The 23,091-nt window shown below is 43.3% G+C and overlaps 6 non-coding genes across 6 annotated transcripts; 4 read left to right on the forward strand and 2 right to left on the reverse strand.

The window, feature by feature from the left end:
- Positions 1 to 8,724: 8,724 nt before the first annotated feature.
- Positions 8,725 to 8,866, reverse strand: LOC138234924 (U4 spliceosomal RNA). The gene has a single exon (XR_011187995.1). It is a non-coding gene; the product is annotated as a U4 spliceosomal RNA (small nuclear RNA).
- A 1,304-nt stretch (positions 8,867 to 10,170) lies between these two features.
- LOC138234900 (5S ribosomal RNA) lies at positions 10,171 to 10,289 on the forward strand. The gene has a single exon (XR_011187974.1). It is a non-coding gene; the product is annotated as a 5S ribosomal RNA (ribosomal RNA).
- A 1,306-nt stretch (positions 10,290 to 11,595) lies between these two features.
- On the forward strand, positions 11,596 to 11,759 carry LOC138234908 (U1 spliceosomal RNA). Its single transcript, XR_011187981.1, has one exon. It is a non-coding gene; the product is annotated as a U1 spliceosomal RNA (small nuclear RNA).
- Positions 11,760 to 12,396: 637 nt separating this feature from the next.
- On the reverse strand, positions 12,397 to 12,515 carry LOC138234897 (5S ribosomal RNA). The gene has a single exon (XR_011187972.1). It is a non-coding gene; the product is annotated as a 5S ribosomal RNA (ribosomal RNA).
- Positions 12,516 to 13,808: 1,293 nt separating this feature from the next.
- LOC138234925 (U4 spliceosomal RNA) lies at positions 13,809 to 13,950 on the forward strand. The gene has a single exon (XR_011187996.1). It is a non-coding gene; the product is annotated as a U4 spliceosomal RNA (small nuclear RNA).
- A 9,059-nt stretch (positions 13,951 to 23,009) lies between these two features.
- On the forward strand, positions 23,010 to 23,091 carry trnas-aga (transfer RNA serine (anticodon AGA)). The gene has a single exon. It is a non-coding gene; the product is annotated as a tRNA-Ser (tRNA).

A 23,091-nucleotide genomic window follows, 5' to 3' on the forward strand; every position in this document is an offset into this window, starting at 1 on the left:
GTCAGGTGCAGTTCATTTACATGAAGGAAATCTCTTACTGGGTACGATTACAATGCAGTAAGTAGCACAGGCTACTAAGGGAGTAGCCTGATGCGTTTAAAAACGACCCGAGCCAGCCAGGAGTCGAATTTACAATCTCCTAATCCGTAGTCAGACGCGTTATCCATTGCGCCACTGGCCCTGGTGTGACACTGCAGGACTTTAACCCAGTGAGCTCAGCACTGCAACTAGTAAAATATTACCCGCGGTCCATTCTTTTCCAAAAGTGAGAAACACCTGTTTTCTACATGTTGTCTGTTTTAAAACCATATCTCTTTAAACCAAACCAAGAGTTTGTCTTTTGCACTGATATTCTGATTCATTTCGATTTCAAAGAAAAAAAAACATTATCTTCCAAAGCATCATAAAATTGTCCCTTCTTCCAGACTCTACTTCTCTCTTGTAGTAGTACAGCAGACCTTTCCAGGTGAGCAGATAACAGAGTCCGAAATGAGCTTCCTCCATCAAGCAAAGTACCTGAACATGACTCTGTCTTCATAAATGCGCCCCTGTAATAAAGAAATTAAATCCAAAATCAAGAGGGCAGTTGCCTACTGAAGTTCAAGAAGTCATCAATTTTAACCTAGCAACACATTAAAGGCTGCATCTATACAAGTATGATTCTAGAAATGCTCACCAGATTACGTTTTAAGAAGGAACTGCGCCTCAGGTTTCGCCGAGATCTTAACTCGGATGGCAGGATTCAGAGTCCGGAGTGTGGACTGATGGAGCACGGAGGGTCCATATACTGTGGATCCCTCAGTGATCTTCCGCGTATTCAAACCGCCAGCGTGTAACTCCCCTGTCCCCGTGACCTCATTGCTCTGCTCTCACCTCTGTGCAGCCGAGCCCGACTCATGATAAAGTGGAAAAAAATATGCCCCCAACGTGAGATTTAATTTAGATTTCACAGATGCGCAAGGAAGAATGTTGGGGGTGCACACTTCAAGGTGCCTTACAGCTGTAGGGAGTGATTCGAGACGATTCGTGGCGTGCGCTCGTTCCCATATACCGTACGCCCCGGGCTGCAGTGCTAGGATGACATACAATACCGCTTGGGCACGTAACGGCCTTACATGCAAGTGTGGGACGTGAGGGTTTTCGTTTGTTCGTTTTGTTTTGCTCTGCTTTGCTTTGTTTTGCTTTCCATCGCGTTGGTAAGAGCGTAAATAAAAAGGCGATTCCTGCGTCTACCACTAATGTAAGAGCTATTTCAAGTGCGACGTGGTGCGGCTTTTCAAATGCTTGTGGGCATTTCTCTGTTGTTGATTCTTTTTTTGTGTGTAACAAAGTGGCATTTTCATGTCCGGACGGGGAGACTTTATCATTCCGACATGAAGCCACCCTTAAGTCCTCTGAGGCGTGTCTGTCTGCAAGGCTTGTATTTTGGAAATGTTTTTTTTAAACGGAGAATGACTTTGAAATAGGCTTCCGCCGGCGCCTCGCGATCCAGGTAAGATTGTAGCAAGAACGCAGCGGCGGTGGGGCTTGCTGTAGTCGTGGCCGAGTGATTAAAGCGATTAATTGGAAATCCATTGGGGTCTCCCCGCGCAAGTTCGAATCCTGCCGACTAGGTTGTCCGCCTCCAGTCCTTGTGTTCCGGCGCAAGGAAAGAAGCGTGCCTCTTTGCTGTTCCTGGTGGTTTTAAAACGCCAAATCGCTTGTACCCGCTGCCTTGGAAATAAATTCTTCAGCATCCGCGAATGCCTTTTTGCAGCTAAATGACGGTGTAAGTGTGTTTAGCCAGCGGGACTGGCTAGAGACGTAACTAAAGAGACTTGACGAAAATCAACTTAAGGAGATTGGAAAATATAAGAGCGTCTGAAAGTATAAGTACAGTACAGGTGGACGTAAAAGTAGTTAGATAAACAGTGTTTGTATTTTTATACAATTAGTTGCAATAGAGGAAACAATTTGGGTTTATTCGAATGTCTCAGACATGCTGAAACGCTGTAGGTTTAGAATCGAGACTGGGGAGAATAACGTCTTGTGAGAAGATCTGTTTACCTAACGATTAGATCCTGTAAATCCCTTGTACCCTCCCTAAGTCTGTCCCAGTCCAGTGGATAAAAATGTACTGTTAATGGAGTGTTGGTTTCTCTGTTATGGGATACTGGAGCACTACTGTCATGCTTGTTTCACTCCTCTGTTCAACAGTGTGCTATAGAGTAATGTATATGGGGAGACGGCAGGAGGCCACAGGAGTATTGGGGCAGCAAGTTTTACTTGCCGAGTACCAGATTTTAATGGGTGGTTTTATCCCAGATCTATTGGGTTGGAATATTATGCATTACAAAGAATGACTATCCAGAACAGGGTATCACGTGGCTTCAACTGACTGTGATCACTCAGTATGTTGATAGTATTCTGAGTGCTTCCCCTGACGAGGAAACCCACAAGTCTGAGTTGCTTCAGCTTTAGAGTGTCTAATAGAAGCAGTTATGATAAGGCCCTTTTGTGTCTAGCATTGTGAAATTTTAACAGGGCTTGGGTGCAATGTTTTTACAGGGTGAGCACAACTCTTAACAGATCTGCTTAAAGGGGGAGTGCAGTACAAGGACAAGATTGCCTTGGTTCCCGCAACAAAAGCCGCCTATAATAATTTGAAACAAGCTCTCTTACAGGTGCTGAGACTGGGGTTTCCTCAGATGGATCAACCATTCCTTTGTATGTAAGTGTGGACAAAGGGTTACTGTATATGTATATAATGTATGTATTTGTTGCATGTAGGCCACAATTCTGGATGGCTATGGAGAAATAGGATTCTCTCACAACGGCAGGGACTCCAGTTAAGAATACTAGGCTTGTCTCTGAACTGATTTGTAGTTTTACAGCTGCCGACAGAAGCAGCTTGAGTAAGGTGTAAATAACACAATAAATAAAGAATTCCAGTAACTCAAGGTAACAACCATGCAGATGCAGATGCCAGACGAGCTGCACTGGGAGAGCGGGAGTCTGAGACCCCTGTGAAACCTCTATTGGGGAAAGGGGAGAATTCAGGTTGAGGCCTTTAATAGATGTTTAATAGTGGTTAGAACAAATGTGTAAAGAATGTGGGGTTGTATGATGATGTGATGTGGGCTGGCACATACCCAAGTGTATGACAAAGATGATCCCAGGGTATGGACTGCCCTGCCCCTTGGATACTGATCTAGGGGCAGACTACACTGGGAAGGTGTGCCAGGCTGTAATTGCCTCACTAGGGGTAAGTTGGAAGTCACATTGCCCCAATCACCCACAGTCTGAAAGACCAACTAAGGAAATATCAACTGAAGGGACACCGTGGGTAGATAACTCTCTATTAAAGTGTTGTAGGTTTGTTAACTGAAGCGGTGCACAGGGCTTGTGAACAGGTGCCGGACGCTTGGGGACCTCCAGCAGAGGGGAGACACGACCGGATACCTGGCGAGTGGGTGTAGGTGAAGAAGAGATACCCTGCCAGATGTTGCAATCCTGCTGGGAGGGACCATATCAACTGCCACCAATTACTGATTGTGCCATCTGAGTGACAGGATGAGATCGCTGGATCCGCGCATCGCACTTTCACTGACCCACGGCACCAGAGACTGAGTGAACAGAAAGAAGGATGTTGTTACCGTTTCTGTGTCTGATGCTTCCTAAGACCAACAGTGTGCTTGTTAGGCCTGAGGAGCATTACTGGGGATATGGTATCAATACATTCCGGGTGTTGGGATATCTATCAGGGTAATACATTTCTAATTGGACTATAAATAATGTCATATTGTCTGCTTTAAAACTGATGTTTTCAACTCTATTGTAGAGATTCTAGAATCAACTAATAGAGAATTGAAATAAAAAAGGGCATAAGAAGACATTACCAAGAACGACCACAAGATGGAGATATTGTCTAGACATTACCAACAACGACCACAAGATGGAGATATTGTCCAAAGAGGCAAGAATGGCAATGCCGCGATAAGGTAAAATCATTTTTTGAAAGAGATTGCTGTCAGAATGCACATCCGTATCCCAAACAGAATCTCTAGTAGAATATGATCATTTGTGAAACAGGCAAATGAGTGTCTGCTACAATATGATTGCTACATATCTGCATTTGTTGGTTTTTAAGGAGTAAGAGTGCAGGGGGTTTAAACCTGCGATCCAGTGTGTTGAAGTATTTCACAACACTACCCCTAGCACATCTGGAAATAAATCCTCATAAGTGCAAACACATCCTAAATACAGTGTTCCTGCACCTTTGACCTCATCCAGAATGTATCGTTTTTTGAAAGGGATTGCTGTCAGAATGCACAACTGAATCCCAAACAGAATCTCTAGTCAAATATGATCATTTGTGAAACAGGCAAATGAGTCTCTCAGGTGCCCATTGCTCATTTTCAGACACATTTATGCAATACTTTCACCATGCGTTGAGCAATAGGGATTAAAGATACCAGAGGTAAGGTTTAAAAGTGATTCTGAGGTGCAACACATCAGCGATACAGCTAGGCATCTGAAATGCGGGGTTTGAGAGCCCTTCAGGGAACACCTTACCCTAAAGGTACCAGAAGTCCACTAGTATAAGCATTAAGTCACTGTCACCCCTGTTACAATGTGATTGCTACATATCTTCATTTCTTTGGTTTTTAAGTAGTAAGAGTGCAGGGGGTCTAAATCTGCGATCCAGTGTGTTGAAGTATTTCACAACACTACCTGTAGCCCGTCTGGAAATAAATCCTCATTCTGATTATTGACCTGGGCATGTACCAATAAATCACTGAGCATATATATATCACTGTGTTGAAGCTAGAGACCTGTATGTAATAATATGATGCTAAAATGTTATTTTCACATATATTAATGTAATAAATGATTGCTTATGCTTTATAAACAAATCTAATTAAAATAAAAGCTAAAGTTTTGTATTTATCTTGTACCATAGAACATGATTTTCTTTGTATTTCAAGCCCACAAAGTGTCCAAATGACGCACTACATGATATAAAGAAGATTATCACATGCATATCAGTATTATCTTTCTTATGAAAATGCATTCCTTTCATTATCTTTTACTTTTTAAAATGAACTCAAGTTGTGTATAATGTAATAATTTAAGTAGAATAGATTCTAATAATAAAATGATCCAGTGTGTTGCTCTACTACACTACTTCACTGCTCTATGCCGTCTGGAAATAAATCCTCAGACTGCTTACTGCCCTGGGCATGTACCAATGAATTACAGGAGCACATCTATTTATCACTGCGTTGAAGCAGGAGACACATAGTCTCTGCAAACACATCCTAAATACAGTGTTCCAGCACCTTTGACCTCATCCAGAACGTATCATTTCTTGAAAGGGATTGCTGTCCGAATGCACATCTGAATCCCAAACAGAATCTCTAGTAAAATACGATCATTTGTGAAACAGGCAAATTACTGTCTCAGGGGCCCATTCCTCATTCTCAAGACACATGTATGCAGTACGTACACCATGCATTGAGCAATAGGGATTAAAGACACCACAGGTAAGGTTAGATGTCATGTTCTATGATCATTTCTTTCAGCATTAGGGACTAAATATACCAAACGTATGATGCTAAAATCCTGAAAAAAGGATGTGCTCCATCTCGGCAGTAGATTGGATTCCAAAACTGATTTGGGTCAATATACATTACCTTTGAAGATAAGGTACAGTCTACTGTAGGGAACCATCAACTTAGAAAGCATTGGCCTTCCCTGGGGGTCAGGTAGGTGCAAAAGATAAACCTTTATCCTATCTTTATCTTAAGATAAGTGGCCAAGCAGTATTTTTCCAAGTTTCACCAAGCTCATCATGTTGCCATAGTAGAAAAAGTTCTATAAAATGTTAAATAACTTTAAAAAAAGCATCTTGGTCTTTCAGTACTGTACAAGGTGAATTAAACTGTCCCTGGTAATAAAAAGTAATTAGAAGCATCCCAGAAACTTTATCTCTAGAAACATTAGCTGTTTTATATCATGTAATTTAGTGTGATGTTGTCAGAATTCAAGGACATTATCACACACAGAAATTGGTTCAGTTAAATCTAAAAAACGCAGCTAAACATTGGTTTAAATGTAAAATAGAAGTCTTACCTCTTGTCAAAAGATTTAATTCAAGAAGCGATGTAATAAATGATTGCTTATGCTTTATAAACAAGTCTAATTAAAATAAAAGCTTAAGTTTTTGTATTTATCTTGTACCATAGAACATGATTTTCTTTGTATTTCAAGCCCACAAAGTGTCCAAATGACGCACTACATGATATAAGGAAGATTATCACATGCATATCGGTATTATCTTTCTTTTAAAAATGCATTCCTTTCATTACCTTTTACTTTTTAAAATGAACTCAAATTGTGTATAATGTAATAATTTAAGTAGAATAGATTCAGGTAGGAAATATAGAGTCATGATGTTTATGGCTGACATCATTTCACATGGGTGAATTTTAAGCTAAGAAATAAAAACATTTACAATGAAGATACCATTGCTTAATTTTTAATGCGTTTAAAAAATAAATACCTCCTGAGAATAATTTGCCACTCCCAGATCCTTGGTAAGGTACTGTTTGAATCCAATCAGGAGAGGAGCATCCAGGGAGTGCTTTCTATAGAGTCCAGCTTGGGCCACTCTCTTCCGGCCTGCTGATACTTTTTAACTACTCAGGGCCTGTAAGGATATAAAACACCGGTTTAAACATTTTATACCTATAAGACAAATTAGAATTTTAGTAAAAAATAGATACATCTGAAAAATAAAAAGTCTTACTGCTGATAGAGTTCTTCAGAGCTCACATCTTCCCCTTCCTTATCCGCTTCTGTTTCAGTTTCTAGAGCAGCCTCTGGCATCTCTTCCTCCTGGACTGCGGCCTCTTGCTCAGGGCCGCTGGAATGCAGGTATATTCTTTTCAACATGCTTTTACATAATATGTTGTAACAATGATTTCAAAAAGAAACTACAGAAGCCTTACAGATTAAAAATATCTCACCTTGCCAATGTGTCTTCAGGCTTCCCATGTACAAAAAGGCCCAAGGACTCTAGCAGTCTTACAACCACTATCCTGTTTGCCTCACCAGACACGATCTCTATTCTGTGGTAATCCACGATGACCCCATTCTTCAGGTGATTCATCATGTCCTCCCTCGCCTGTTGAGAGGCCATCCTGATCTCTTCTGCCGTGGCGTGCTTCATACACGCCCTCTTCAAGTGAGCAGGAAGCTGATCAAGAGTATTCAGGCACATCTTGCACACCAGGGGAATCCTCGCGGGTTTCCTTTGAAAATAAATAATACCATCTGTGTATAGAAACAAGCTAAGACTGATTTCTTAAATTATCCTTAATTTTCTCTCTCATAGTTTGAGCATAATGATTTTATTGCATTTATATAAGAATTGCTCATTGCTCCAAAATAAATAATGGTTTCATAAAAAAGTGAGCACTTACTTGGTCTCAGTCACAGACTTTCCAATAGAAGCCATTGTGGAGTTCAGCAACTGCAGGTCCTAGAAGTGGGGAAGGAATTTTAAAAGAGAAATTGAATTACAATACAGAAGGAATGGCTGAGGGATCACTGAAATATATATATACAAATTCCAAAGACTGAGTCCATATAGAAACAACTACCTTTCATTTTCAGTATAAGAAAAAAAAAACATTATCTTCCAAAGCATCATAAAATTGTCCCTTCTTCCCCGTGACCTCATTGCTCTGCTCTCTCCTCTGTGCAGCTGAGCCCGACTCACGGTAAAATGGAAAAAAATATGCCCTCGACGTGAAATTTACTCTGGAGCGAGCCAGTGTTGCGCATAGCTGCCTTCAAAGCAGTTGACCCAGGTTCGATTCCCGGCCAATGCAGTTGCAAATGTTTTCAAATGCTGTCATGAGCCTTGGATTGTGACTAGCAAAGCGAAGCCTTTTGAAAGAGCTAAAGCACTGCAAAACGGAATTGAAGGAGAATCTTACAGGGGATTCTGAGCAGTGTCTGCATACATGCAGTCAGATAAAGGTGCTGAAAGCTTGAGCTACTCTCAATGTCATGCTGCCCTTCCCCGGAGTAAATCTGTTACATTGAAAGAATGCTTCTGGCAGGTTCAAAAAGGGACCCTTGTTAATTGGAGAAATCAATGATTTCGAATGAATTCTGTACGCGTTAAAAGACAGCTATACACAGAAAACATGCAGGACACTGCTCATGATGTTTCCCGAGCCGAAACAGAGTGCGTTTTTCCAAGCCATTTGACAAAGCCCACCCACTGAAAACTGCAGCAGATCGTGTAAAGACGTTCAACTTTGTAACTACTGCACGCACAGGAAGCAGAATAAATTCCTCTTTTCAAACTGTCAAAGGTTTGCTTTGCGAACGCTGCAGGACATCGCACAATCTCTTTTGAACAGGGACAAACGATTTCTTATGGGGCGCAGTAAGTACAGACGTTTAAAATGCTCCACTCATGCCGACGATGCAGCATGAAGAAGCGCAACCTAACGTTTGACAGACAAAAGCCAGGCGCCGCTACGAGCAATATGAAATCATACTGACAGCACACGGCGTTTCGCGATGACACAAAAGTAATCTCGACAGACGCTGTTCTCTGCATAAAGCTGAAAGAGCTAAAGAGCGTTTCTGTTGACACGTAACAAGCTCGTTTCTTTCTACCATGATATCACCATGACCAAATCTGTCTTTAAACACCTTGCTCAGTCTCTGACGAGACTGTCAAAAATTGCTTTCGCCGATTGTATTGCAAACCGGCGGAAGCGGGGTATTGGGAAAAGTTTTCAACTAGCAATAATCGCGCCTCGGCTAAACCTCACAGGCTACGATACTGCCACTGCGCAAAGCTGACGGTTGCCAAGCAACCGCGGGGATTCTATGGAAATCGTTATCGATCGTCTCATGGCATGTCGTTGCTATAACGCTTCATATTTGTCGTCTTCTTCTTCTTCTAGCTTGAGGTTTTGAAGAATTTCATGACAGACAAGGGCTCCGTTGGGAACAAAGGGCGTTGTGAGAAAACCGTTGCTTATTTTCAGCAGCAGAAATACAACCCTTTAAATAAAAGATGACAGAACAATGACGAAGGTCATGCCGGGAGGAACTCATGCACTATAGAGGAAAGGGGGCGGGCACGTACAGTTCACATTCAAGCCACAAGTACTCTTCTTGGATGTTGCACAAACAAATCCTAACGTCTTGAAAGCATTGCAGCATGTTTGTGTCCCACTTCCCGTGGCTGCGGGACGACTGACAAGAACGGACAAACAATCTGTGGCGTTTAGCGTGACATAGTCTTGCAGGCATCGTGCTGTCTCACTGCAATACTATACCGCTGGAGGAAACAGTCCATCTGGCCATGAAACTCATTTGAACGTCTAGCTACAGCAACTAACAATATCATGATTTATTCAGGATGTGTGGAATCAGCACGTCCCGGAGACAGCTTCCGAAATCGTGAGCATTCTCTGGTGGTAGGGGCGTTCAAGATGGCGCTCAGGTGGGAGGTAAAGTTTAGTTGTTGGGGAGTTTTTTTGAGTTTTTCATGACCTGAATGTTAATTTTTGCTTTTTTTGACTACAGAAAAATAAGGACTTAACACTAGTTGTTTAAACTTCAGTTATAATTGAAAGAAAAAAAAAACGATTTTTTTAGGGTTAACCCTTTTATGTTTAAAAAGTCCGATATGAGTAACACTGGGAAAAGAAAAGAGAGTGCTGGGTCTTCGAAGGAGAACTCTAAGATACCTCAATCGTATATGTATAGCACTACAAAAAAATCGATGGCAACTAAAGGGAAAAGTGAAGCAGCTGCAGGGGCAGCAAGAGGGCGGAGGCGCCGCGCGCCCGGCCGACGTGTTGGACCGGTGCGCTTTACGTGCTGAAATAAACACGCGACAGCCCCGAAATGTTTCCAGAGTGCTGTGCACTGAAGACTTGCCTGGTGCTCCTCCGTGCAGATTGTTTGTCCTCCTCCAGTGCGGGACGAGCCAACACAAGGGAGCGCATTCGCCAACATCCAGGCACGCAATGCGATTTGGAAAGCAGCTCCTTTCCAAAGAGTTGCACACGAACGATCCTTCAGTCCCGCTCGGGGGGCATGGAACCCCCGCCACACACAGCTTCAAGTAGCGAGTCATGCGCCAGGGCTCTCGCTTACGGCCACACCACCCTGGACACGCCCGATCTTGTCTGATCTCGGAAGCTAAGCAGGGTTGGGCCTGGTTAGTACTTGGATGGGAGACCGCCTGGGAATACCAGGTGCTGTAAGCTTTTGCTCTCCCGGCCAGCAGGGGTCGCCGTTGGTGCCGTAGGCTTTGGGAGGAAAACCTGCAGGATGGAAAGGTGATCTATAGCCTCATCTCTAGAGATGTTTTGTTGCTGTGGCATGTGTGTGACCCATATTCAAAAAAAAAAAACCCGTCTGTAAAACGAATATCGAAGCTGCCTCTAAATCTGCAAATGAAGATGAGTCGATAAACCACTCGTTTTTCGTATAACTAGACATTTATTCATTTGTTACCGATTTCATTCATTGAGCCCTGGGGTTTCCTAATGGCCAAGGAGGGTCGGGACCTCGGTTTGACGCCTCCCCCGAAGGACGGCGCCTGTTTGTGCAGCAGAGTGTCGCCATCAGGAGGCTGGGGCGTAAGAGAGCCACACAGCCCGCAGGGTGAGCGCTCCCTACTGGTCCCAGTCACACCTCTTGCAGGAGCAGCAGCAACCGGAGCTTTTCCGGGGTGGAATCTCCCATCCGGGTGCCGGCCAGGCTCACACCTGCTGGGCTGCCCCGGGGGTGAGCCCAGTCGAGAGTCGCAGGGCCAGATCTAGTCACCGGGGAGAAACGATACAAGTGAAGGATTGCTCGGCTCTCGGCACTTGAAAAGACCGACAAATGTCTCGTTCCCGCCGGAGCTGAATGTACCCGCATGTGTGGTGTCGTCTTCTTCCCCCGCCCCGCTGTGTTTGCTGTATTGTCTCTGAAGCCGGCCCCCCCGAGACGAGACGGGCTGTTCCTGTGCCCCAATTAACACTTTACAGGTGCCATTCCCCGGCATTGTGGCCATTGGAGCCCCGACGCAGCTAATGCGGAGCACTTGTTGGACTGGCATCGAAAGGACGTGTGCGCACGGAGCGAGCCTTCCCTGCGGCAGAGCGCGGGAACTTTCTCCCCCCCTCCCGCTGCAGGAGTTGTGTGCACTGCAGCGGTGCCGAGAGAAAAGCACAGAAGGCAGCAGGCTCTGGAGAGCAGGTAAGAGACGGAGCCTTGTGGGCAGGCAAGCAGGCCCGTTTTTTGGAAATTGCTGAAAAGGTTTGTTCGGTGTGTGGCAGGCGCACGTCGCAATGAGGCCGAATTGCATCCCGGGACATGCTGCGAATGCGCAACGGCGACTGCAGATGTGTAGGAAACGGCGCGCTCGTTTTCTCGTTTTGCCCACACTTTTGAGTGTTAGTGTGGCGTGTGAGTGTGTGAAAGAGTGGGCCCAGCAGGAGGCGGTGGCGTGCAGGGCGAGGAGGTGGCCTAGGCTGCGCGATTTGTGCTGTGGGTGCGGGCCGCTTGCAGGGGCCTGTTTAACTCATACTTACCTGGCAGGGGAGATACCTTGATCAAGAAGGAGGTTCACCCAGGGCGAGGCTCGGCCATTGCACTCCGGCTGTGCTGACCCCTGCGAATTCCCCAAATGTGGGAATCTCGACTGCATAATTTCTGGTAGTGGGGGACTGCGTTCGCGCTCTCCCCTGATGTGCTTGGTCCAAAATCAGATACGGGAGGGTTAGGACACCACGAGCTGCGTGGCTGCGGAAGGATCCCGGTTCGACAGGAGTGGACGCCGCTGCTGGTTCTCGCTGGCTTTTAGTTAGGGGTCCGGAGAAGCATCTCAAGCTAGTTCCACTACTCCTTCCGGACGTTCATTCCCTTTTCAAAGTCAGTCGTTTTGCTGTAGTCTGCGTTCTTTAGGCTGATTATCGAGGTTAGCCTTTATTTGGTCATGGGGGGCCTCGGTACTGTATGCTGAGTCTAAAGACAGTTTCACCCGTTTTCTGATTGCTCGGTTCTGTACCAGTGCAGACATGTCAAACAGTGAATGGCTGTACCTCTATTGTATTCGTGCTCAATGAATGAAATCGGTAACAAATGAATATATGTCTAGTTATACGAAAAACGAGTGGTTTATCGACTCATCTTCATTTGCAGATTTAGAGGCAGCTTCGATATTCGTTTTACAGACGGGTTTTTTTTTTTTGAATATGGGTCACACACATGCCACAGCAACAAAACATCTCTAGAGATGAGGCTATAGATCACCTTTCCATCCTGCAGGTTTTCCTCCCAAAGCCTACGGCACCAACGGCGACCCCTGCTGGCCGGGAGAGCAAAAGCTTACAGCACCTGGTATTCCCAGGCAGTCTTCCATCCAAGTACTAACCAGGCCCGACGCTGCTTAGCTTCCGAGATCAGACGAGATCAGGCGTGTTCAGGGTGGTGTGGCCGTAAGCGAAAGTCCCGGCGCCTGACTCGCTACTTGAAGCTGTGTGTGGCGGGGGTTCCGTGCCCCCCGAGCGGGACTGAAGGATCGTTCGTGTGCAACTCTTTGGAAAGGAGCTGCTTTCCAAATCGCATTGCGTGCCTGGATGTTGGCGAATGCGCTCCCTTGTGTTGGCTCGTCCCGCACTGGAGGAGGACAAACAATCTGCACGGAGGAGCACCAGGCAAGTCTTCAGTGCACAGCACTCTGGAAACATTTCGGGGCTGTCGCGTGTTTATTTCAGCACGTAAAGCACACCGGTCCAACACGTCGGCCGGGCGCGCGGCACCTCCGCCCTCTTGCTGCCCCTGCAGCTGCTTCACTTTTCCCTTTAGTTGCCATCGATTTTTTTGTAGTGCTATACATATACGATTGAGGTATCTTAGAGTTCTCCTTCGAAGACCCAGCACTCTCTTTTCTTTTCCCAGTGTTACTCATATCGGACTTTTTAAACCTAAAAAAAAATCGTTTTTTTTTTCTTTCAATTATAACTGAAGTTTAAACAACTAGTGTTAAGTCCTTATTTTTCTGTAGTCAAAAAAAGCAAAAATTAACATTCAGGTCATGAAAAACTCAAAAAAACTCCCCAACCACTAAACTTTACCTCCCACCTGAGCGGCATCTTGAACGCCCCTACCACCAGAGAATGCTCACGATTTCGGAAGCTGTCTCCGGGACGTGCTGATTCCACACATCCTGAATAAATCATGATATTGTTAGTTGCTGTAGCTAGACGTTCAAATGAGTTTCATGGCCAGATGGACTGTTTCCTCCAGTGGTATAATATTGCAGTGAGACAGCACGATGCCTGCAAGACTATGTCACGCTAAACGCCACAGATTGTGTTTGTCCGTTCGTGTCAGTCGTCCCGCAGCCACGGGAAGTGGGACACAAACATGCTGCAATGCTTTCAAGACGTTAGGATTTGTTTGTGCAACATCCAAGAAGAGTACTTGTGGCTTGAATGTGAACTGTACGTGCCCGCCCCCTTTCCTCTGTAGTGCATGAGTTCCTCCCGGCATGACCTTCGTCATTGTTCTGTCATCTTTTATTTAAAGGGTTGTATTTCTGCTGCTGAAAATAAGCAACGGTTTTCTCACAACGCCCTTTGTTCCCAACGGAGCCCTTGTCTGTCATGAAATTCTTCAAAACCTCAAGCTAGAAGAAGAAGAAGACGACAAATATGAAGCGTTATAGCAACGACATGCCATGAGACGATCGATAACGATTTCCATAGGATCCCCGCGGTTGCCTGGCAACCGTCAGCTTTGCGCAGTGGCAGTATCGTAGCCTGTGAGGTTTAGCCGAGGCGCGATTATTGCTAGTTGAAAACTTTTCCCAATACCCCGCTTCCGCCGGTTTGCAATACAATCGGCGAAAGCAATTTTTGACAGTCTCGTCAGAGACTGAGCAAGGTGTTTAAAGACAGATTTTGTCATGGTAACATCATGGTAGAAAGAAACAAGCTTGTTACGTCTCAACAGAAACGCTCTTTAGCTCTTTCAGCGTTATGCAGAGAACAGCGTCTGTCGAGATCACTTTTGAGTCAGCGCGAAACGCCGTGTGCTGTCAGTTTGATTTCATATTGCTCGTAGCGGCGCCCGGCTTTTGTCTGTCAAACGTTAGGTTGCGCTTCTTCATGCTGCATCGTCGGCATGAGTGGAGCTTTTTAAACGTCTGTACTTACTGCGCCCCATAATAAATCGTTTGTCCCCATTCAAAAGAGATTGTGCGATGTCCTGCAGCGTTCGCAAAGCAAACCTTTGACAGTTTGAAAAGAGGAATTTATTCTGCTTCCTGTGCGTGCAGTAGTTACAAAGTTGAACGTCTTTACACGATCTGCTGCAGTTTTCAGTGGGTGGGCTTTGTCAAATGGCTTGGAAAAACGCACTGTGTTTCGGCTCGGGAAACATCATGAGCAGTGTCCTGCATGTTTTCTGTGTATAGCTGTCTTTTAACGCATACAGAATTCATTCGAAATCATTGATTTCTCCAATTAACAAGGGTCCCTTTTTGAACCTGCCAGAAGCATTTTTTCAATGTAACAGATTTACTCCGGGGAAGGGCAGCATGACATTGAGAGTAGCTCAAGCTTTCAGCACCTTTATCTGACTGCATGTATGCAGACACTGCTCAGAATCCCCTGTAAGATTCTCCTTCAATTCCGTTTTGCAGTGCTTTAGCTCTTTCAAAAGGCTTCGCTTTGCTAGTCACAATCCAAGGCTCATGACAGCATTTGAAAACATTCGCAACTGCGTTGGCCGGGAATCGAACCTGGGTTAACTGCTTTGAAGGCAGCTATGCGCAACACTGGCTCGCTCCAGAATAAATCTCACGTCGAGGGCATATTTTTTTCCATTTTACCGTGAGTCGGGCTCAGCTGCACAGAGGAGAGAGCAGAGCAATGAGGTCACGGGGACAGGGGAGTCACACGCTGGCGGTTTGAATACGCGGAAGATCACTGAGGGATCCACAGTATATGGACCCTCCGTGCGCCATCAGTCCGCACTCCGGACTCTGAATCCTGCCATCCGAGTTAAGATCTCGGCGGAACCTGAGGCGCAGTTCCTTCTTAAAACGTCATCTGGTGAGCATTTCTAGAATCGTACTTGTATAGATTCAGCCTTTAATGTGTTGCTAGGTTAAAATTGATGACTTCTTGTATTTCAGTAGGCAACTGCCCTCTTGATTTCGGATTTAATTTCTTTATTACAGGGGCGCTTTTATGAAGACAGAGTCATGTTCAGGTACTTTGCTTGATGGAGGAAGCTCATTTCGGACTCTGTGATCTGCTCACCTGGAAAGGTCTGCTATACTACTACAAGAGAGAAGTAGAGTCTGGAAGAAGGGACAATTTTATGATGCTTTGGAAGATAATGTTTTTTTTTCTTATACTGAAAATGAAAGGTAGTTGTTTCTATATGGACTCAGTCTTTGGAATTTGTATATATATATTTCAGTGATCCCTCAGCCATTCCTTCTGTATTGTAATTCAATTTCTCTTTTAAAATTCCTTCCCCACTTCTAGGACCTGCAGTTGCTGAACTCCACAATGGCTTCTATTGGAAAGTCTGTGACTGAGACCAAGTAAGTGTTCACTTTTTTATGAAACCATTATTTATTTAGGAGCAATGAGCAATTCTTTTATAAATGCAATAAAATCATTATGCTCAAACTATGAGAGAGAAAATTAAGGATAATTTAAGAAATCAGTCTTAGCTTGTTTCTATACACAGATGGTATTATTTATTTTCAGAGGAAACCCGCTCACTTGAAGAGGTCGTGTATGAAGCACGCCACGGCAGAAGAGATCAGGATGGCCTCTCAACAGGCGAGGGAGGACATGATGAATCACCTGAAAAACGGGGTCATCGTGGATTACCACAGAATAGAGATCGTGTCTGGTGAGGCAAACAGGATAGTGGTTGTAAGACTGCTAGAGTCCTTGGGCCTTTTTGTACATGGGGAGCCTGAAGACACATTGGCAAGGTGAGATATTTTTAATCTGTAAGGCTTCTGTAGTTTCTTTTTGAAATCATTGTTACAACATATTATGTAAAAGCATGTTGAAAAGAATATACCTGCATTCCAGCGGCCCTGAGCAAGAGGCCGCTGTCCAGGAGGAAGAGATGCCAGAGGCTGCTCTAGAAACTGAAACAGAAGCGGATAAGGAAGGGGAAGATGTGAGCTCTGAAGAACTCTATCAGCAGTAAGACTTTTTATTTTTCAGATGTATCTATTTTTTACTAAAATTCTAATTTGTCTTATAGGTATAAAATGTTTAAACCGGTGTTTTATATCCTTACAGGCCCTGAGTAGTTAAAAAGTATCAGCAGGCCGGAAGAGAGTGGCCCAAGCTGGACTCTATAGAAAGCACTCCCTGGATGCTCCTCTCCTGATTGGATTCAAACAGTACCTTACCAAGGATCTGGGAGTGGCAAATTATTCTCAGGAGGTATTTATTTTTTAAAGGCATTTAAAATTAAGCAATGGTATCTTCATTGTAAATGTTTTTATTTCTTAGCTTAAAATTCACCCATGTGAAATGATGTCAGCCATAAACATCATGACTCTATATTTCCTACCTGAATCTATTCTACTTAAATTATTACATTATACACAATTTGAGTTCATTTTAAAAAGTAAAAGGTAATGAAAGGAATGCATTTTCATAAGAAAGATAATACCGATATGCATGTGATAATCTTCCTTATATCATGTAGTGCATCATTTGGACACTTTGTGGGCTTCAAATACAAAGAAAATCATGTTCTATGGTACAAGATAAATACAAAACTTAAGCTTTTATTTTAATTAGATTTCTTTATAAAGCATAAGCAATCATTTATTACATCGCTTCTTGAATTAAATCTTTTGACAAGAGGTAAGACTTCTGTTACATTTAAACCCATGTTTAGCTGTGTTTTTTAGATTTAACTGAACCAATTTCTGTGTGTGATAATGTCCTTGAATTCTGACAACATCACACTAAATTACATGATATAAAACAGCTAATGTTTCTAGAGATAAAGTTTCTGAGATGCTTCTAATTACTTTTTATTACCAGGGACAGTTTAATTCACCTTGTACAGTACTGTAAGACCAAGATGCTTTTTTTAAAAGTTATTTAACATTTTATAGAACTTTGTCTACTATGGCAACATGATGTGCTTGGTGAAACTTGGAAAAATACTGCTTGGCCACTTATCTTAAGGTAAAGATAGGATAAAAGTTTATCTTTTGCACCTACCTGACCCCCAGGGAAGGCCAATGCTTTCTAAGTTGATGGTTCCCTACAGTAGACTGTACTTTAATTTCAAAGGTAATGTATATTGACCCAAATCAGTTTTGGAATCCAATCTACTGACGAGATGGAGCACATCCTTTTTTCAGGATTTTAGCATCATACGTTTGGTATATTTAGTCCCTAATGCTGAAAGAAATGATCATAGAACATTTGGACACTTTGTGGGCTTGAAATACAAAGCAAATCATGTTCTATGGTACAAGATAAATACAAAACTTAAGCTTTTATTTTAATTAGATTTGTTTATAAAGCATAAGCAATCATTTATTACATTAATATATGTGAAAATAACATTTTAGCATCATACGTTTAGTATATTTAGTCCCTAATGCTGAAAGAAATGATCATAGAACATGACATCTAACCTTACCTGCGGTGTTTTTAATCCCTATTGCTCAATGCACAGTGAAAGCATTCCATACATGTGTCTGACAATGAGGAATGGGCCCCTGAGACAGTCATTTGCCTGTTTCACAAATGATCGTATTTTACTAGAGGTTCTGTTTGGGATTCAGATGTGCATTCGGACAGCAATCCCTTTCAAGAAATGATACGTTCTGGATGAGGTCAAAGGTGCTGGAACACTGTATCTAGGATGTGTTTGCAGAGACTGTGTGTCTCCTGCTTCAACGCAGTGATAAACAGATGTGCTCCTTTAATTTATTGGTACATGCCCAGGGCAGTAAGCAGTCTGAGGATTTATTTCCAGATGGCATAGAGCAGTGAAGCAGTGAAGTAGTGCAAAACACTGGATCATTATATTATTAGAATCTATTCTACTTAAATTATTACATTATACTCAATTTGAGTTCATTTTAAAAAGTAAAAGGTAATGAAAGGAATGCATTTTCATAAGAAAGATAATACCGATATGCATGTGATAATCTTCCTTATATCATGTAGTGCGTCATTTGGACACTTTGTGGGCTTGAAATACAAAGAAAATCATGTTCTATGGTACAAGATAAATACAAAACTTAAGCTTTTATTTTAATTAGATTTGTTTATAAAGCATAAGCAATCATTTATTACATTAATATATGTGAAAATAACATTTTAGCATCATATGTTTAGTATATTTAGTCCCTAATGCCGAAAGAAATGATCATTTGTTTAACATGCACGGGTCTGTCTCAAAGGATGCAGTACTCCTGAAGGGCCTCAAACCCTACATTTCGGATGCCTAGCTGTATCCCTCACATGTGGCACCTCAGAATGACTTCTAACCTTACCTGTGGTGTATTCAGTCCCTATTGCTCAATGCACGGTGTACATACTGCATACATGTGTCTTGAGAATGAGGAATGGGCCCCTGAGACAGTCATTTGCCTGTTTCATAAACAGGGACCTGGACCTAGACCTGGCCCGTACAGGGCTCAAACCCGCGACCTTGGCGTTATTAGCACCACGCTCTAACCAACTGAGCTAACCGGCCTCATGACAGTGCTCCTCTCTGTGCTGCAAAAAATCAAACTCAGGGAATTTCTTTTGTCCTCCTTTGAATAGAAAGCCGTGTAATCAGTGTACGGGCTTTCTCGTGCAGTTTCATGGTTCTTGTAACCCAAATCCTACACTGGCCTGAAGTGCCCCCCCATTTCACAGCATTTTTCAGCTGATTTAAAATGTACCTAAAGGAGAAGCATTATTGAAGACCATCAATTACCAAGAGCTTTTGTCAAAGGTTTTGGTGGTCATTTTGAATGACCACAGAGCGCTGTGACCTCGGTTTTATCCAAAAAGACAGCGCCCTTTTACAACACAGCATCTCCGTCACTATACTGGGGCATTGGGACCCGCACAGACCTCAGGGTGAGCGCCCCCCCGCCGGCACCATTAACACCGCCTCCAGCTGGAAGCTTTGTTTTTCCCTGTAGCTCACCCTCATCCGGATTCTGACCTGGCTCACACCTGCTTAGCTTCAGTGGGTTTTCAGTTGCGAGTTGCAAAAGTTGGGATGCAAGTGATGGAGCCGTTCGCTGCAAAAGCCACTGGCCAGGAATCGAAACCAAGCCTCCTGCGTGGCAGGCGAGAGTTCTAACAATGAACCACCAATGCTCAATGCCTGTACCTTCAAAAAAGACGCTTTTTTGGTGCTGTGTGCAAAAAGCGTCGACATCTACTTCCAGCTGCAAAATGCCATCCGCGGACGCTGTGAATTTATTTATTTAGACACCGCTCAGAATCCCCTGTAAGATTCTCCTTCAATTCCGTTTTGCAGTGCTTTAGCTCTTTCAAAAGGCTTCGCTTTGCTAGTCACAATCCAAGGCTTGTGACAGCATTTGAAAACACTTGCCACTGCGTTGGCCAGGAATCAAATCCGGGTCAACTGCTTGGAAGGTAGCTATGCTCACCACTATACCACCAACACATGCCCGGGGGAGCCCTCCAGGACACCACCAGAGAATGCTCACGATTTCAGAAGCTGTCTCCGGGACGTGCTGATTCCACACATCCTGAATAAATCATGTTATTGTTAGTTGCTGTAGCTAGACGTTCAAATGAGTTTCATGGCCAGATGGACTGTTTCCTCAAGTGGTATAGTATTGCAGTAAGACAGCACGATGCCTGCAAGACTATGTCACGCTAAACGCCACAGATTGTGTTTGTCCGTTCGTGTCAGTCGTCCTGCAGCCACGGGAAGTGGGACACAAACATGCTGCAATGCTTTCAAGACATTAGGATTTGTTTGTGCAACATCCGAGAAGAGTACTTGTGGCTTGAATGTGACTGAGCAAGGTGTTTAAAGACAGAGACTGAAAACTGTTAAAGGATGAGTCAAAGTAACGTCTAATCGGATTAGTTTCCTTAGAGCTGGTTCAGAGTTTGCTCAAGAGTTTACCTTTCACAGATGCGCAAAGAAGAATGTTGGGGGTGCACGCTTCAAGGCGCCTTACAGCTGTAGGGAGTGATTTCAGACGATTCGTGGCGTGTGCTCATTCCCATATACCGTACGCCCCGGGGTGCAGTGCTAGGATGACGTACAATACCGCTTGGGCACGTAACGGCGTTATATGCAAGTGCGGGACGTGAGGGTTTTGCGTTTGTTCGTTTTGTTTTGCTCTGCTTTGCTTTGTTTTGCTTTCCATCGCGTTGGTAAGAGCGTAAATAAAAAGGCGATTCCTGTGTCGACCACTAATGTAAGAGCTATTTCAAGTGCGCCGTGGTGCGGCTTTTCAAATGCTTAACAGGATGATTTTGCATGCACGCGTGCTTTCATGCAGTCGTGTGTGCAACCATGTCTGCTTACGTGCAAACGGGCGTGGTTTCATGTATGCAAAAAACTTTCCTGGGCTCTTCTGAAGCACATAAAATTATTTGGAGATATACATTTGTCTTATTTTCCTCTTAGGCTCTAGAATTGATAACTTTTTTTTCATTTTTGGCATTTTTCATCATTTTCCAGAAAGTGGTTGCAAGCCCAATATCATGCGAAGAAACTTCAGGATTCGGGGATCAGTCAATGGATTTTCTTCAAAGTTGGATTTTTGCACTCTGTGGACCAAGAGATGTTGTTCTATAATGTTTTTTTTTTTTTTCAAATTTAAAAATATCATTTTTTCATGGAGCTTTGAATGGGATGGATTCACCCTCCTTTAGCCAGGACAGAGCTCCAGGAGCCTGGGTAGGATTCTAGCTTTCTCCCCTTGCAGGCACCTGGCACAGAAGACAATATTTTTTTCCTTAAAATCTTTTTTTTTGTGTTCCTTGTTGTTCCAAACTTAATTTTAATCACTTTTAATTAGAGATTTTATTAAAAATAGTGCAATAAATGACTAATTTCACAAAAATTAATGTAATATAAAACGGATGTTTTCAACTTTATTGTAGTGTTTTAGAAACTAATATGTCTTCAAAAATGGTTGTTTTTCACTCCTATGAATGAAAACTGTTGTTATATGATGTTTTTTTTTTCAAATTTTAAATGATCATTTTTTCATGGAGCTTTGAAGGGGATGGATTCACCCTCCTTTAGCCAGGACAGAGCTCCAGGAGCCTGGGTAGGATTCTAGCTTTCTCCCCTTGCAGGCACCTGGCACAGAAGACATCATTTTTTTCCTTAAAATCTTTTTTTTTGTGTTCCTTGTTGCTCCAAACTTAATTCTATTCACTTTTAATTAGAGATTATATTAAAAATAGTGCAATAAATGACTAATTTCACTAAAAATACTAAAAGTAATATAAAACTGATGTTTTTAACTTTATTGTAGTGTTTTAGAAACTAAAATGTCTTCAAAAATGGTTATTTTTCACTCCTAGGAATGAAAGCTGATGAATGAATGAATGAATGATGATGAATGCATCGCTTGCGTCAGGCGTCGTACATGATCAATTTAAGGTAGTGGTTCTTAGACCGCTCCTTAAGAAGTCAAATTTGGATCCACAAGTTCTTAACAACTACAGGCCTGTCTCAAAGGTCCCATTTCAATCTAAAAGTCTTGAAAGAATAGTTGTTGCCCAACATCAAATGGATTCAAATAATATACTTGAGAAATTTCAGTCTGGTTTCTGAAACTGCATTAACAAGAGTCGTAAATTATATTCTCTTAGCTACTGATGCGGGGAATGCAACAGTGCTAGGTTGCAACAGTGCTAGGAATGCAAACTTTAGGTTGCGCTTCTTCATGCTGCATCATTGGCATGAGTGGAGCTTTTTAAACGTCTGTACTTACTGCGCCCCATAAGAAATCGTTTGTCCCTGTTCAAAAGAGATTGTGCGATGTCCTGCAGCGTTCGCAAAGCAAACCTTTGACAGTTTGAATAGAGGAATTTATTCTGCTTCCTGTGCGTGCAGTAGTTACAAACTTGAACGTCTTTACACGATCTCCTGCAGTTTTCAGTGGGCAGGCTTGGTCAGATGGCTTGGAAAAACGCACTGTGTTTCGGCTCGGGAAACATCATGAGCAGTGTCCTGCATGTTTTCTGTGTATAGCTGTCTTTTAACGCATACAGAATTCATTCGAAATCATTGATTTCTCCAATTAACAAGGATCCCTTAAATGATGAGTCAAAGTAACATCTAATCGGATTAGTTTCCTTAGAGCTGGTTCAGAGTTTGCTCAAGAGTTTACCTTTCACAGATGAGCAAAGAAGAATGTTGGGGGTGCACGCTTCAAGGCACCTTACAGCTGTAGGGAGTGATTCGAGACGATTCGTGGCGTGTGCTCGTTCCCATATACCATACGCACCGGCGTGCAGTGCTAGGATGACGTACAATACCGCTTGGGCACGTAACGGCGTTATATGCAAGTGCGGGACGTGAGGGTTTTTGTTTGTTCGTTTTGTTTTGCTCTGCTTTGCTTTGTTTTGCTTTCCATCGCGTTGGTAAGAGCGTAAATAAAAAGGCGATTCCTGCGTCTACCACTAATGTAAGAGCTATTTCAAGTGCGACGTGGTGCGGCTTTTCAAATGCTTGTGGGCATTTCTCTGTTGTTGATTCTTTTTTTGTGTGTAACAAAGTGGCATTTTCATGTCCGGACGGGGAGACTTTATCATTCCGACATGAAGCCACCCTTAAGTCCTCTGAGGCGTGTCTGTCTGCAAGGCTTGTATTTTGGAAATGTTTTTTTGAAACGGAGAACGACTTTGAAATAGGCTTCCGCCGGCGCCTCGCGATCCAGGTAAGATTGTAGCAAGAACGCAGCGGCTGTGGGGCTTGCTGTAGTCGTGGCCGAGTGGTTAAGGCGATGGACTAGAAATCCATTGGGGTCTCCCCGCGCAGGTTCGAATCCTGCCGACTACG

Source organism: Lepisosteus oculatus, unplaced genomic scaffold (genome assembly GCF_040954835.1).
Source record: "Lepisosteus oculatus isolate fLepOcu1 unplaced genomic scaffold, fLepOcu1.hap2 HAP2_SCAFFOLD_76, whole genome shotgun sequence".
Lineage (NCBI taxonomy): Eukaryota > Metazoa > Chordata > Actinopteri > Semionotiformes > Lepisosteidae > Lepisosteus > Lepisosteus oculatus.